Source organism: Euprymna scolopes, chromosome 8, assembly GCF_053919585.1.
Source record: "Euprymna scolopes isolate OS-2025 chromosome 8, ASM5391958v1, whole genome shotgun sequence".
Lineage (NCBI taxonomy): Eukaryota > Metazoa > Mollusca > Cephalopoda > Sepiida > Sepiolidae > Euprymna > Euprymna scolopes.
This window is the reverse complement of record NC_136489.1, coordinates 86,289,634-86,307,147: the sequence shown is the minus strand read 5'-3', so window position 1 is coordinate 86,307,147 and position 17,514 is coordinate 86,289,634. Positions and strand designations below refer to the sequence as shown.

General features: G+C 33.2%; 1 long non-coding RNA gene across 2 annotated transcripts in view; it reads right to left on the bottom strand.

Moving 5' to 3' along the window:
- Nucleotides 1-4,348, bottom strand: part of LOC145284051 (uncharacterized) — a 67,153-nt gene extending 62,805 nt beyond the window's left edge. Inside the window, exon 1 of one of the 2 annotated variants that reach the window (XR_013868791.1) lies at nt 3,847-4,348. This is a non-coding gene — a long non-coding RNA (uncharacterized LOC145284051). The remainder of the gene's footprint in view (nt 1-3,846) is intronic. The other variant, XR_013868790.1, reaches the window with a different exon arrangement.
- Nucleotides 4,349-17,514: the final 13,166 nt, after the last annotated feature.

Sequence of the window (17,514 nt, the reverse complement as noted above, 5' to 3'; positions counted from 1 at the left end):
CAGCGAACAAGGAGAGGAAACATACTCAGATAGATGGCAAGGTTTACGGGGAATGAGCAATAAACAAACAAACAAAAAAAGTACAGAAATTAAATAACCCATTTTTATTTTGATACCAAATATACACATACCCATTATTAAACCCTTTTGTTATTTTCCTCCCTCTTTCTTTCTTTTTCTTCTGCTTCTCTTCCATCTCTCTCTTTCTCTCTCTCTCTCTCTTTCTCTTACTCTCTCTCTCTATATATATATGTATATATATATATACATACATATATATATATATATATATATATATATATATATATGCCAGTTGGACGCCCAGGTTGCTCCTCGTACAAAACGCTTAAACTTGATATTTTAAGTTAAGCGAATTGCCTATGCATTATTATAGAATTAGTCGTCGATTGAATATTATATATTACGAGAAATAATTTGCCCGGTGGATAAATTTACAAGAAAAAATAAATAAAAGCTATAAAAATATCAACCACCAAATTCCGTGTGTTTGTTTACAATATCACATCAGTTGATATTTGGGTTTGACGATCTTAAAAATAGTCTTGACTCTCTTCATTAAAAGACAAAGAAAAATTACAGGAGAATGTTTTACACTACACTGGGAAAAATTAAACCGGTGCTACGAAAATTTTTATCTGTAAAAATTCTTTTTATTTATAAGAAAAGAAAGACGATTTTTAAGATCGGATTTATCCAAATTTCGTACTTATTAGATGAATTTCTGGACAAAAAATCTACAAACATATAAATTACGTTAGTGTAAAATTTGCAAAAGATAGGTTCAGCCATCACAGAACCTATGAGGAGAGAACTCAAATATATACACAGATAAAGTGGCTTATATATATATATATATATATATATATATATATATATATATATATATATATGTCTTTCTATATATATATTTATGTATATATATATATATCATCGATAAATAAAATATCAGATGAATAATAACTTTCTGTCAAATTAAAAAAAACGCCCTTGTTACTCTCTTTAAATATCTATCACAGAATGTCTATCTCTGTGCCTATCTCTTTCTTTCTAAAGATTAGCTCTCTCACTCTCTAAACATTTACATCTCTGTTTCTCTCTCTTGTTCTCTCTTGTCTGTCTGTCTGTCTCTCTCTCTCTCTCTCTCTATCTCTCTCTCTTTCTCTCTCTTTAGGATCTGTACATATACTCATTGATTTATCCCAATTTTGGTCTCCCTACCCCTCTTCCTCTTTCTATCTCTATCCATTTCTTTCTCTCTAATTGCTAAATAAATATCTGAATAATTTAGATTTTAATCAATAAATTAGTAACAACACGGTATTACTTATTTAGACTCTGCTTATATCGAAAGAAAGTTTGCTTTTAATTTCAAAGTTCAGTATTATAATTTTATGTCCTTTTTATATATGAAATTGAGAAAAACGACCACATTTTCTTAATAATTATTCGTTTCGGAGAGCATGTGTAACCTAAACATATAAGCATTATATATATATATATATATATATATATGAATATATATATATATATATATATATATTATGTGTGTGTATCCTTCCAATATATATATATATATATATATTCATATATATATATATATATATATATATATATATATATATATATACATATGTGTGAGTTTGTATGTTTGTGTGTGTGTGTGTGTGTGTATAGGTGTGTATGTATGTCTTGGAGTTGCGCCAAATCTAATAAAAAACTGATCCAAACAGTCATCAATTGATTTAAGTAAAAAAATTATAAATAATAAATTAAATAATAAATAATAAATTAAATAAATTATAAATATACTAATAAATAAATTTTCTTAAGAGAAAAATTAATTTCAGTAAATTATAACGTTGCAAGATATTAACTAACATATCCCCAATACATATTGTTATCATTTAATTATCACTGAATAAAAGAATAAAATGAAATCCAAATATATGATTATAATAAAGAGATAGGTTAAAGGAAAGTATGGTTGTAAATGTTTGATAAAAGAAAAAAATAAGAAAAATGTTGTTTTAAAATTTCAAATAATAGGCTTTTTTCTAACTAAAGCGTAACAGACACAATAATATTCCTACTTTTATATTGTAGACTAACAGACCAAATCATATACTGTAACAAACTGAAGAGTTGCAGACCAAATGATATAGTATTTCATATTAAAGAGTTACAGACCAAACAATCTGATATTTTAAACTGTGGCGTGACGGACGAAATAATATGCTATTTCATATATGGCTGTGAAATGTTATCGAAAATTCAAGTTTAAATATAACAATGCCAGACCAAATAAAATTCTATCAAAATTCCCGCAATAAACACCAACTACTGTGCAGTGAAGGAAATCTCGTATAATATTGTTGATAATCTTATATAATAGCATGACAAACGAAAGAAAATGCCACCTTGAGAATGAAAGACGTAAGAAAATTTTACTTTTAATTGAAGTATGGCAAAACATAATAATGAGACTCCGTAGTAAAGTATGACAGAGGAAAATGGTATTTCAATCGGAAGCTTAACTAAAATATGCCATTTTACACGTGAGCCTGTCATGTCATAAAATGCTATTTCAAATTTAATGTTGGTTGGTTGTTATTGTTTTACTGCATATCAACTCTTTTTAGGTTATTTAATGCCGAATCCAGTGATTTTTAAGAAAAAGTTTTTAATAGAATACATTTGATTTTTTTTTCAAGTCAGTTTTTATTTAACCCATAGTTGGGACCCTAACAGGTACTACTACTCCGGGCCAGAGTGGACCTGGGAGCAATGGCAATTAAGAGGTGGCGTCCCACTCCCCAAAACCCGCAAGCTGGGGTCTCACCATCGGATATAGTTTCAAGTCATATCCAGGACCATTCAAATTTAAGCGGAACCGACAAACCATGGAACAAGCGTCACAATTCTTCCTTGCATCTATCTACCTTGTGAATGGATGCAACGAAAAATGATGTCTGAAACTTAAGCGTGACAGACAAACAAAATACAATTTTAAACTCATCCCTTACAGGGCAAAGAATATGCTAGTTTTAACCTGAAGGTTTACAGACAAATAGACATGTTATGTTATTAGTAATGTTATAGAACAAAACGTCTAGAATTCTAAATTTAATCTAAACGCAATATGTTACTTTAATCTGAAGCATCACAGACAAATAGAAATGCTATATTAATAGTAACTGTTATAAAACCAAATAAAATACGTTGCTAAATTTCATAGAAATGCAATGAATGTGAATTGTAACAGAAATGTTATATGTTACACATTACAAAACTATATTTAAAACGGAATTGTAACAGACCAAATGATCTATCTACAATGTCTCCTATAATAGTATAATGATGGATTGAAAAAACAAACAAACATATATATATATATATATATATATATATATATATATATATATATATATATATATATTTCTCTGGGGGAAACAACATGGCTGACGAGAGCCTAACAACATTTACATTTTACCATTAACTGGCCCTCTTTATATTGGGCTTGAAATACATAAGTAGAGCAGGTTACATTTGTCTTTATATAAGCAGTAGTTTGTTGCTACACAGTCATAAGCATGTTTCGGTCTACTAGTATTTACTAACTAGAGACCTCATCAGGCAACAACCCTTATTTTCGAAAATAAGGGTTGTTGCCTGATGAGGTCTCTAGTTAGTAAATACTAGTAGACCGAAACATGCTCATGACTGTGTAGCAACAAACTACTGCTTATGTAAAGACATATATATATATATATATATATATATATATATATATATATATATATATATATATAACAGTATACAACTTACCTTTGTGTCCTGCAAAAGGATGGAGAGTTCTTTCCACGATCAAATTCAGAACAGAAATAGCGATTTACTTTCAGGAAATGTAACCAAATACACGGATGTTCAAATATTCAAATATGTTTTTGTAAACAACTTAAAATCATAAATTTTCTACGAAAATACGAGGAACAAGCCTCCAAAAATATCCCTTCTGATTTATTTCTTCAACAGTATTTTGGCTCGTTCTTCAATTCCGTACCAGCTCTCGCGTTCCTGAACGTCTACGGACGTCTGGACTCTTTCCCGACTAAAGAAGAACCCTTTGTCCTTCTCTCAACCAACCCTTGCCATATGAGAGCTGACATTTCTTTTTCTAATAAACCTATCAACACAGCTGGCTCATAATTCCCTAAATAGATCGCTTCAATGGAGCCTTAATTGGCTTTTCATCTCCAGCCCAACCTCTTAATACAATAGTTTTTTTGGCACGGTAAAACTAGAATCCCCTGAGACGACCAACGATACCTTCCAAGTTTTTTTTATTATTATTATTATTAATCTTACAACTAGCTTAGTGGCTCGTGCATAACGATTGGTCGAACCATAATTCATGGTAATGGAAAAGGGCAGAATGTTAAAGTGTGCTCAGAACGATAAACTTCTCTATATAAATACACAGCATACATTATGTATATAATTAATCGTACATTGCATACACAAACACACACACATCTCTCACTCTTTTCCTCTCACTCTCAATCTTTGTCTCTCTCTATCTCTATCTCTTTATCTCTCAATCTCTCTATCTCTCCTCCCTCTCTCTCTCTCTCTCTCTCTCTCTCGGTATATATATATATATATATATATATATATATATATATATATATATATATATATATATATATATATATATATATATATATAAAGTGATGGTTGTGTAGTTCCAACGAGAGAAAAAATGTATATTTAAAAGAGTGTAGCCATCAACAATTGTGGGTTTTTTTTAAAGGTTTTCATCATATTTTTATTTTAAAATATTTTTATAACGCGTTTCGAGCTTAGGGTGTGCTCTCTTCAGATATTTTCGTAAAAAGTTTTTCTTTAAAATGGGAGTTTGTAGATATGCCTCCGCTGATATTAAATATGTTTTTCATAGTGGTGCGATGCGTGTGTTCAGTGTTTAGACATTCTGTCTCCAACTGTAAGTTGTTCACTGTGACCGGTCAAAGTTAGTTTCAAAGAGTGTTTTTTAGTCCATATGGTGAAGGTTTTTATGGCTTCTTTAGGGTTCTTTTTAAATACTTTCTTTCCCCATGTATAGCATACACTCACACACAATCACATACGCATACATATATATTCATGTACATGTACACATGCACATGCACACGTACGCAGGCACACACACATACACACACGTACATACATAGAAATATATGTAGGAGCATACATATATACACATATACATACCCACCTACACACCCACACACGTACTCGCATACATCCACCGCTAACAATTATTTTTATTTTTTTATTTCTTATTTTATATATATATATATATATACACACTTTTTTTCCCCAACCAAAACACGCATGTATATATGCGCTTAATCATTCAGACATACGTACACGCACCCCCCCCCCACACACAAGTAAGATGGAGAATAGGTAGAAGATATATATACACACACATACACGCACATACACACATATATGTACACACATATATGTATGTGCACATACACTCAAAACATCCACATACTATGTAGGCACATACACATACACACACATGCACACACACAGACATATGCAGGGGCTCACACATACGCGTATATCCATATTCACACGAACACATTTACCCACTCATACATGTCCATACATATGTATATATATATATATACATACACACACATACATACGGATGTGTATACACTCATCCACCCATATATATATATATGGGCACATGCACTCACAATCACACACACACATACATATTCATACATCCCACCTTATGTATATATTGGTTGAAGTTTCCTTTCCAATCCATGCACATATGCATGAATTTAGGAAAACTCGTCCCGGGAAAACTCGTCTCGGGAAAACTCGTCTCCGGAAAACTCGTCTCCGGAAAACTCGTCTCGGGAAAACCCGTCCCCCCCCCCGCTAGGCAGGAAAACTGGTCCCTCACTGAATAAATATCGATTTTATGATCGTTCTTGAAGGAGATATTGCTTTCCAAAACAGACCACAGCCCCCCAGTTAATATTTAAAAAAAAACACTTTTACCTGTTTAATGTTTTTTTTTTTTTTTTTTTTTTAAATAAAATCGACTGCCCGCCCTCTACCCAACTGGCCAAGCTCCTAGCGGTTTGATTGTGTGTGCATGTGCCCATATATATATATATATGGGTGGATGAGTGTATACACATCCGTATGTATGTGTGTGTATGTATATATATATATGTATGCACATGTATGAGTGGGTAAATGTGTTCGTTTGAATATGGATATACGCGTATGTGTGAGCCCCTGCATATGTCTGTGTGTGTGCATGTGTGTGTGTATGTGTATGTGCCTACATAGTATGTGGATGTTTGTGAGTGTATGTGCACATACATATATGTGTGTACATATATGTGTATATGTGCGTGTATGTGTGTGTATATTTATCTTCTACCTATTCTCCATCTTACTTGTGTGTGTGTGGGTGCGTGTACGTATGTCTGAATGATTAAGCGCATATATACATGCGTGTTTTGGTTGGGGAAAAAAAAGTGTATATATATATATAACATAAGAAATAAAAAAATAAAAATAATTGTTAGCGGTGGATGTATGCGAGTACGTGTGTGGGTGTGTAGGTGGGTATGTATATGTGTATATATGTATGCTCCTACATATATTTCTATGTATGTACGTGTGTGTATGTGTGTGTGCCTGCGTACGTGTGCGTGTGCATGTGTACATGTACATGAATATATATGTATGCGTATGTGATTGTGTGTGAGTGTATGCTATACATGGGGAAAGAAAGTCTTTAAAAAGAACCCTAAAGAAGCCATAAAAACCTTCACCATATGGACTAAAAACACTCTTTGAAACTAACTTTGACCGGTCACAGTGAACAACTTACAGTTGGAGACAGAATGTCTAAACACTGAACACACGCATCGCACCACTATGAAAAACATATTTAATATCAGCGGAGGCATATCTACAAACTCCCATTTTAAAGAAAAACTTTTTACGAAAATATCTGAAGAGAGCACACCCTAAGCTCGAAACACGTTATAAAAATATTTTAAAATGAAAATATGATGAAAACCTTTAAAAAAACCCACAATTGTTGATGGCTACACTCTTTTAAATATATATATATATATATATATATATATATATATATATATATATATATATATATATATAAAGTAGCAGACCGTCCGGCATTGCCCGGTCGTAAAATACGCTTAAATATGATATTATGATTAATGAATATTTCGTATTTAGTATTATACTATATTGATCCCAATATAGAATAATTATTTAAAAAGTTTACAGAAATATGACTCGTGCGTCACAACTGAGAATCTAAACAAAAAACGTTTAGCTTACGATTAACTTTTTACTTTGACGTTAATGCCTGAGCTATAAAGACATGTTCGCTGCAAAACTGAAAATTAAAACATGAACCAATAACTATTATGTTTCGCTACATATTTGTAATACTGTCGTTCGAACTTCACCTGGCAAATTTCATGTCTTCAATTTGCACCATTTTTCCGCGGCTAAAACCCAAATATAAAGTTTCGCATGGGTCAGAATACCCTATATATTAAGTAGACCAAAAACTGAAAGAGGAGTTTTGTAGGCAAAATTTTCGAACAAATATATATATATATGCATACATGATCTATATTGAAAGAGGTTTCTGTTTACTATAACATTTTTATGCAAATATTACGCAGGTATAAATCATGTAGAATATCTGCATGGATATAATTACACGTAACAGTTAACTGAAGATAATCATCCCATCAGAAAACTGAACAAAACTAAAAGTGATTTAATTAAAATGAATGTTTAAAAGAATATACAAATTAGCTAGACCTTCTGCAGATAAATGCAATTCCACATGCAATTTGGATGTGTTCGCGTATGTGTGTGTCAGTTGGATCCATATTGACTCCGAAACAGGTAAACCGATTTTTTGGAAATTTTGCAAAAATGTACTTTAGTGGTCTAGGAATGTTCTTTAAAGTTTCTGTATCGGAATGTCCCCTAGAAGCACCAAAATCAATAATCGAAAAATCGAATTAAATGGGAGAACAGGTTTACATCCTTATAAAGGTGTATTTAAGAAGTTTTATCACCGCACAGGCAAGAATGCCGGCATAAAAAAATCTCCAGACTAACGTTTTGATAAGACTGGAGGCGTTCGAAATGTATGTTTCTGTTTAAAGGGCAATTGTACCAGGATACTTGATGTTTGCATATAAATCTTTAATTCAAGTTATTACATAAAAGAAATGATAACACTCAACAGTTGCTTTTCTACATTTATTTACTTCAACAGTGTTCAATACATAGGTAGAGCTAGGTAGTAAGTTATAAATATATATATATGGCAATTAAGCTACACAGAATATTCAGCATTTCATCCACGCTGGAATTCGTCAGACTAATGCCTGACGAATCCTAGCGTGGATGGAAAGCCTGCCGAATCCTAGCGTGGATGAAACGCGGAATATTCTGTGTAGCTTAATTGCCATATATATATATATATATATATATATATATATATATATATATATATATATATATAGCGAGAGTGAGACAGAGAAGAGAGTGTATCAACTAACGTATCTTTAAAAGTTTCGGGTTGCGAATCTTTCGGAATAGACAATAGCAATGTTATAGACAAATCTCTATTTAACGATGAATAATCGCATTTTAATTCATCGTTTTTCGTTATGTGCCAAGAATAATAAAAACTATGTTTGGAGTATCTGTTTTATAAATTACTTCTTAAACCTCCAATTGTTTTTATCATTAACGAATACAGATTCAAATAAAAGCAAAATACCTTACTCTATTAACTGCAGCTAAATAACTTATTTATTACTAGCAAGGCTACCCTTCTCTCTTTAACACTCTGTATTTCTTTCTTTCCACCTCCCTTTCTCTAGCTTTTTCTTAGTTCTTCGCCCAGCCCTTTTCTCCTCAAGTTGCATACACTAAAACACAGACAACTCCAACACTATATAGTACATAATAACACTGGAAATTCGACTCTCTTTGATGAAACATGACTTAGATGACTCTCAGACAAATTTAAATATTATTCATCCAGGACAACACTGATACAGAATATTTAAACTTTGTAGGTTTTTGTTTTGTCGGTTTTTATTTTTATGTGAACATGCAAACATACACACAACCATTTGGCTTTTATATAATAGATACTCTAATAATGTATAAAAAGAGGACATGTGACTCTATGATATGTTAAAATCGTCTTCATTTTTATCTTTCGTAATGCATGCAGCGGCTCTGTTGTTTTAGCAGCGTCGGTGACCACGGCTCTCCAAATTGTAGAGCCTCGGTAATCTTGGGAAGACATGTAAAGACGATAGTTTCCCCTTTGCCTTCCGTCTTGATAAGGGTGTGTATCTCCCCTGCTCCCGTAGGTTAAATGTGTCCCCAAATATTTTCAACTTGGAATTACTTCGATTCGGCACGATACATAGAGCGCCTAGCCTTTCAAAATGGTCACTCATCTGGTACTGGGCAGGCTCATCGTTGCTTTATTCCGGTGATCTGGCCAGAACCGGTGTGTTAACGGGATTGTGCCGTATATTGCTTTCTTAATATTCATCCACTAGTTTAGATTTTTCTGTGTAGTCCTTTTAATCATTACTTCTATGGACTATCCATTTATCTTTTAAGCTACAACATGGTAGGTTTGTTCACTTCGTGCGTTTGATAATGAAAAGCGGATGAATAGACTGTGTGTAGCAAATGCGATTCGCCACAAAAAAAAATCAATGTAATTTCGACAAATATAACAGTAAATCGAACTTACCGATATCACCTGATGAATTTACGATCAAAACAAACGCTAAATTTAGTCCGGAATTCTATAAAGAACAAAACGTATACCGAAATGCCCGCTGCCAAATCGTATGTGACAACTGAACACAAGTTTGAACTTTGGAAAAGGAACTGATGCCAATTTTTATTAAGGTTTACCTTCCTCTTCTTTTACGTAAATTGTTGGAGCGTGTATAAGCCACTCAACAGGTCGGCCAAAATTTCAAACACCGAACTTGAAATAGGGCCAACAATTCTCACCTCCTCTGTCCCTACTTTTATTCTATTTCTCTCTTGTTCCTATCGCTACCATCCTCACTATGTGTATTTCTCTATCTTTCTTATATATCTTCTCTCATATTCTTTTTCTTTCTACTCTATAATCTTTCCTCCCACTTCTCTCTCTCTCTCTCTCTCTTTATATGTATATATATATATATATTTATAAATCTATATGTTTCTCTGCCTTCATATTTTCACACTCTATAACATTCGAAACTAAAAGTCGCAAAATGTGGTTAGGGGCCTCAAATGATTGGATTTTTTATGGGTCATTCTTTTATTGGTCTTTTGCCGGTTAAAATAGCTTTTAAATTTTTAAAAATGAGTCAAATTATTATGTACAGATAATTTTCTAAAATAAAGGAGGCTTCTCTATAGTTCAATGTAGACTACACTGTACTGTGGACTAAGTGATTGCGGGGAGGCATGTGAAGATTCCTCCCTGTACACTACGGAGGGTGGTCTATACCTAGAGCAGGCAATCAATCGATTTGATTAAAGAATATGCAGTTTCATCGATTTCGATGACAATAAAAGTATTGGAGGGTGAAAGATTTGTATATCCCCCATTCAATCCCGAACAACGTCGGGTCTGCCTGTTAGTATATATATATATATATATATATATATATATATATATATATATATATATATATATATATAATGAGTAAATGGTAAATGGAAAAAAAAACTGAAAAAGTTGCTCAATATTAATTTGAAGCAAGACATATTTTTATTACCATTTTTAATCTGCTTAGTTACATATGTTTCGACTACTGGAATCAAATAAGGCATCCGATAATATCGTCAGACTTTACAGATTTATAATAATAGGATTTGTAATAATCTGTAAAGTCTGACGAAACTATCGGAGCGGTAATTTGATTCCAGTAGTGGAAACATATGTAACTAAGTAGATTAAAAAGGGAAATAATAATACACATTATATATATATATATATATATATATATATATATATATATATATATATATATATACATATATCATCCATACACAGTACTGTTTCACAGCTCATCAGTGCGGCTAGACAAGCAACCACCTCAAGCCAGGATCAAAACCCGACCGCCCATATGACAGTTGGAGCTTCTAACCGTTGCACTATTCGGCTGCTGCTATGTGGGCAGTGAATTAACAATGTTTTGACATTGTCCAAATACCTAAGCTCAATTTGTTTACACAGAGAGCATCGCTTCATACGCTGATTGTAATTTTTATATCACTTCCCAATATGCTCAACCCAAGATAAGGAGCATTATAGTCATCTACATGCAGTACTGTTTCACTGTTTGGCAGCTCATCAGTTAGGCTAGACAACTACCGTAAGCCAAGATCGCCATTAATAAATTTGAATTGAGTCTACAAGCTGTTTCATATATATGTTCTGTATTTAAGAACTCAGGTGATAAGTAATCTCCCTCTCAGTACAGACAAATAAGTCTCCTGTGTGTCATGAGTAAGTTGCTGGAATCCATATTAAATAGAGAAATAGTCAACCACCTCAGCAGAAATAACCTTCTTCGTGACGCAATATGGTTCCCGTTCCGCAAGATCCACCGCAGATGTGCTAACGGTTATATATCATAGGATTAGTGAATCTCTTGACAAAGGCTTACTTTCTAGAGCAATTGCTCTTGACATATCAAAGGCCTTCGACAAAGTATGGCATAAAGGCCTACTTCACAAGATTTCATGCGACGGTATAACTGGAAATATTCTCTCTATCATTAATTCATTTCTCTCTGATAGGCTGATAAGAGAAGTGATTGATGGACAAAAATCGGAGGCTTGAAGTATTAATACTGGAGTCCCTCAAGGGTCAATTCTGGGTCCAACTCTCTTCCTGATCTACATCAATGATCTCCCTAAACACATACTTAAATCATTAGCTGACATCTATGCTGATGACACGATCATTTACGGCAACATATCAAAGGCTGTAAATGGCAAAGCTCTCTCTGATTCTCTCTCCTCTGATCTCGGACGAGTGGTTCAGTGGGGGGAAGACGTGTCATATATATATATATATATATATATATATATATATATATATATATATATATATATATATATATATATATATAGATATGTGTGGGGGGCGGATTACAGATGATCAGAACAACATTTTTACTGTCAGTTTATAATCCAAGATTAGTAGACTTATAGTTTGTTGCTTATGTCAAACTTTCTTTAAGATTTGTTTCAATCTGTCTCCCCTGAAAATTGCATCTAGCCATATACATGGTGATTTTAAAAGCGTCTTATTTTGGTTTCATCAGTAATTTGTGTTTTTTAATTTCTTCTATATTTTAAGGTGGTGTAGAAGTAGGGCTGGGAACGTTTTTGCTAGCAATATGTGTTTATAGAGCAGCGGAAAAATGTCAACGACGCCACAAAAACTGTTCTTTTTTTTCTGACGCAACAGCAATACAGGAAAGATTTTAGCGAGCATAATATATCTGATAGAAGGACAATTCAATATTTGGTTATCAAATTTCGGGAGACAAGAAGTGTTGCAGATGCTCACAAAATCAACAGCGGTCAACATCGTTCAGCCGTAATTCCTGAACATATTTTATGAGAACGCCTTGAGGAATTCCTCGGAAAATCAACATGCCGTCATCTACAATAAATTGTCATTTCAAGTACATCAGTTCTGAGCATCTTCCATGATTACCTTAATCTTTTGCCTTACAAAATTCAGATCTTGCAGAGGCAATCCGATCGTAATAACGCAGATTTAGAAATATTTTGTTAAAATTGAAGTTTTGCACGCATAATTTTTCACGTTTTAGGTTCGTCAGAATTCGTTAGACTATTGCTTGGAATCGATATGACTGCGTGTTTTTATATATTGCGGTTGTGCTGAGTTTGCTAGTTAGCCAATTAGCTGCTTTGTTATTTAGGCATGCATAAATCCCAGCCAATGGTAGCGCGTTTATAAGGCAAAGCTTCACTTGTCGTCTAATTCACCCCTTTCTCCGTTCGTTTTTGGAGACGACAGCTTCCCTTTTTATTGTATTGGAAAATTACCAAGTTTTAAACTACTAGTTTATTTGTTTATATATTAATTAACAGGATTTTTATTATAATTCACATTTTGTGTCTTGCTATTGACATTACCGATTTTATATGAATAGGCGAATCATAACAAATTCTATGAAAATGTCCTTATGGAAAGTGGCCACCCAAACACTATCTTTAATTACATCGAACTTAATTCCTCTAATACTTATAACAAGAAAAATAGGACCAGGAAAATAATTTAGCTTAACCCCCTCCCTCAATACAATGGTCAAAACGAAACTAGGCAAGAAAGTCTTTCAACTAATAACCAACCACTTCCCACCCGCTCACACCTACACAAAATATCTAATAAAAACAAAATTAAACTTAGGTACAGCTGTATTGATAACTTAGAACAAATAACCAAGAAACATAATAGGAAAATACTTAACAAGGATAAAAGCGCAAATAACACTAGCAAAAATAATTGTAACTGCCCCAACAAATCCGAATGCACACTTAATCAACATTGCCTACAAACAGAAGTAGTGTATAAAGCCACAATTGCACCTACAGAAACCCCAAACGACAAATAATTGGTTATATTGGCTTGGCAGCCACCTCTTTTAAAGGTAGATTTAGAGTACACAAATGCTCCTTCACAAACCCCAACCACTCTAAGAAAACCTCACTAACCTCCCACTATCTACATCTAATCCAAAGTAACCTTACACCAACCGTTATGTGGCAAATCCTTAAAATATCTAACGCATGTAATTCTTTAGATTCTCCATGTCTCCTCTGCCTGAACGAAAAACTTTTTAGATTCAATTTTAAAGATAGAGACAAATTAATAAATAGAAAATATGAAACTACCATAAACTGCCGGCATTACCAATCCCATGTCCTTGGTAATTATACACCTTTCTGAAACATCCATCAGACAACATCATTTTAGATCTGCTGAATCAGACACCCAAGACAACCATCTACCACATACTTCCAATTACTGTAACATCTACACAATTAAATCCTCTTACCCCATCCTCCCTATACCCTTTATTATCCTACCTCTCGCCCTTAAACCCTCATAAATCCAACAAAATAACATATCTCCAATATTATAATTTTTAACACCACATAATCTCATCTACCATACAAAATTACCTAGTCGTCTGCGTCTACTACTCTTTCTAGCTAAACTTACCCATCCACCCGAACATATCCCACACACAATCTCCATAATTTTATATGGTAAACTATTATACATGCAGATATATGGGTCTGTACCTGCACAGACGGGCACACATGGGTATGTATTGAAATGTATATCCGCGCAATGCTCTATATGCATGGGTATATATATATATATATATATATATATATATATATATATATATATATATATATATATCTTAATACGTGGATATCCCAATATAACTGTGAACATAAATTGATTTATAAGGTGTTACAAACCAAATACCTCAACTTAGAATAGTAATTAAAGTATTTAATCCGCATAAAATTACCCTAGACTCCTCCCCAAACTCTATAATTGCCTAGAACTATTATCCCACCCGATTATTAACCATACAATCGCCTAGAACCTGCATTCCCCTTTTTTACTTGTTAGAAATATAGCCCAATATCCTCCTGAATATTTTAATAGGTTTTATGAAACCAACTCAGCTTCTTATTTATTAGACGTACCTCGTTCCCTCCTAATATTCTGTCTCTTTAAGTAACCCATTTATCCTATATTTCTATATATTCTCTGATATACTCTCCTCCCTCATATACATCTATACCATGCCCTCTCCTCCTTCTATATACATCCAACTACCTATCTTACACCCCCTATTCACTCTCCCACCTACCTTTTATCATGTACACATTCATCTATACACGGATCCAACTATACCCCACGTACTTACTAATCACTACTATAACTTTCCACATATAAGTATGTATATATTGGAATCGTATTGATATCTGTATGTATATGTGTGCATTTATAGGGATATGCTTAAAATACCATTATCTTTTACGCACTTACTTCTCTATATGCACGTATATGTATCTTTGTATGTATATGTGCGTGTATGTGTGAGCATAAATTGGTTTTTTTTGTGTATGTATTTATATATGTATCTGTATATGTACATGTATGGGTGTATATACTCATGTGTCGTGTACATTCTATATGTAAATGTCTATATTTGCAATACACTTGACACTGGTCCTGGATATGACCTTAAACTATATCCAGTGGTGAGGTCCCAGCTGCGGGCTTTGGGGAGAGTGGAGCCACCGTTTAATTGCTATTGCTCCCAGGTCCATTCTGACCCGGAGTGGTAGTACCTGTTAGGATCCCAACTATGGGTTAAATAAAAACCGACTTGAAAACAACAAATATATTCTATTACAAACAATTTTCTTCAAACTCTTTGGATTCGGCATTAAATAACCTAAAAAGGGTTGATATGCCGTAAAACAAAAACAACCAACCAACCAACCATTTGACACTGAAAATAAGTTAGACATAACCATTACCCAAAACACCAGGATAGACACCCACAACCACGCCCTACATAACTTTTAACCTTTAACCCTTCAGGCCTCATATATCAGTACAACTGCATTTAAACTCTTAAACATCCTACTAACCATATAACTAAAAATATAATACAACCTAATTGTGAATACTCCAGCCTAATTTATAACTTTTACTACTTACATTTATATCTCCGATACATACATACAATTTTAAACACTATATACACAAAACTACTCAAGGAATTATAATTGATCGATAAATCTATTTTCACCTTCACTGCATTTAATTTACAATCATCATTCTTCCTCCTCTTCCTCCTCTTCCTCCTTATTTCTATTATTTTTACTTTTTATTTTATTCTATTCTTATCTTTATCTTTATTTAGATCTCTATTTTTCACCTTTGTAACCATTTTCAATTAACTCAGTACTCCCATGTGTATGTAGTCCTGTATCTCCATTGCTTGTTCTATATGCCAGTACATATGTGTGTGTGCAAACTTATACCAATGCCTAACCCTTGTAACCCTGTTACATCTGACCCCTAATATCAGGCACCCCGAACTAGTATATTAAACCATATAATCACCCCAGCACATTATCCTAGCCCCCCCGTCTATCTTTTTCTGAATCTAAACCTACCTAAACATTAGGACCTACGAGTCACTATAACTCAACCCCTACCTAATGAGCACTTATATCCAGCCAACTCCATACAGATCCCCAAATATCAAACCAACAACATGTATTGGAACATATTTTATCATGCACCTACCTAACCTCGCCTTATAAATTATACCCATTTATTTATCCTAACTTTACTTTATTTACTTAGTATAAATATGCACATGCCTATGTATGTATGTATGTATGTATGTATGTATGTGTATTCTGTATATATATATATATATATATATATATATATATATGTATATATCTGTGGGTATGTGTGTATATATATATGTATGTGTATATATGAGTACGTGTATGTATGAATATATATATATATATATCTTACTGGAGATCTGTATCTGTACATATGTATATGTATGTATATATGTGTCTGTATATATATATTTATATATATATGTGTGCGCGTCAATATGCATGTATGTTTATTTATGTATGTATGTGTGTATATATATGCGTATATACGTGTGTGTTTGCATATGTATTCACTTTGACTTCAAAATGACCGTTTATAGTCAATGAATTTAAATAGATAAATGTAATTATGTTCGGCGTAACTCACGACGTAACTACTTCGAGAAGACGCATCTTAGTTACTACGCCAACCTGTAATTAACCCTTAACATGCCAAACGCATCTGACACGTACGCAACTTCTCTCTCTCTCTCTCTCTCTCTCTCTCTCTCTCTCTCTCTTTCCCTCACTTATTTCATATATTCCGGTGTCTGGTTGAACAACTAAAAACTCGCCTATCTCTCACCAACTTATATTATCTATTAAATCTTAAAACCTAAAATTGAAATTCTTCCACCTCCTCTCCTTACCCCTCTTTATCTCCCTCTCTTTTCCCTTCCCCTCCCTATATCCCTATACGCGCCTAGCTGAACTTCCTAACCCCCCACGCACATCAGTCTAATATTCTTTAAACCTCATAAGTTAACGATTGTCGATCTCCGCCCCCTCCCTTTTCCCTTTTTTTCCTCGTGCTTCCTCCAAAATCATTTTTTCAAATAATAATAACCATTTCTGTAAAGTCTGACGAAGTTGATG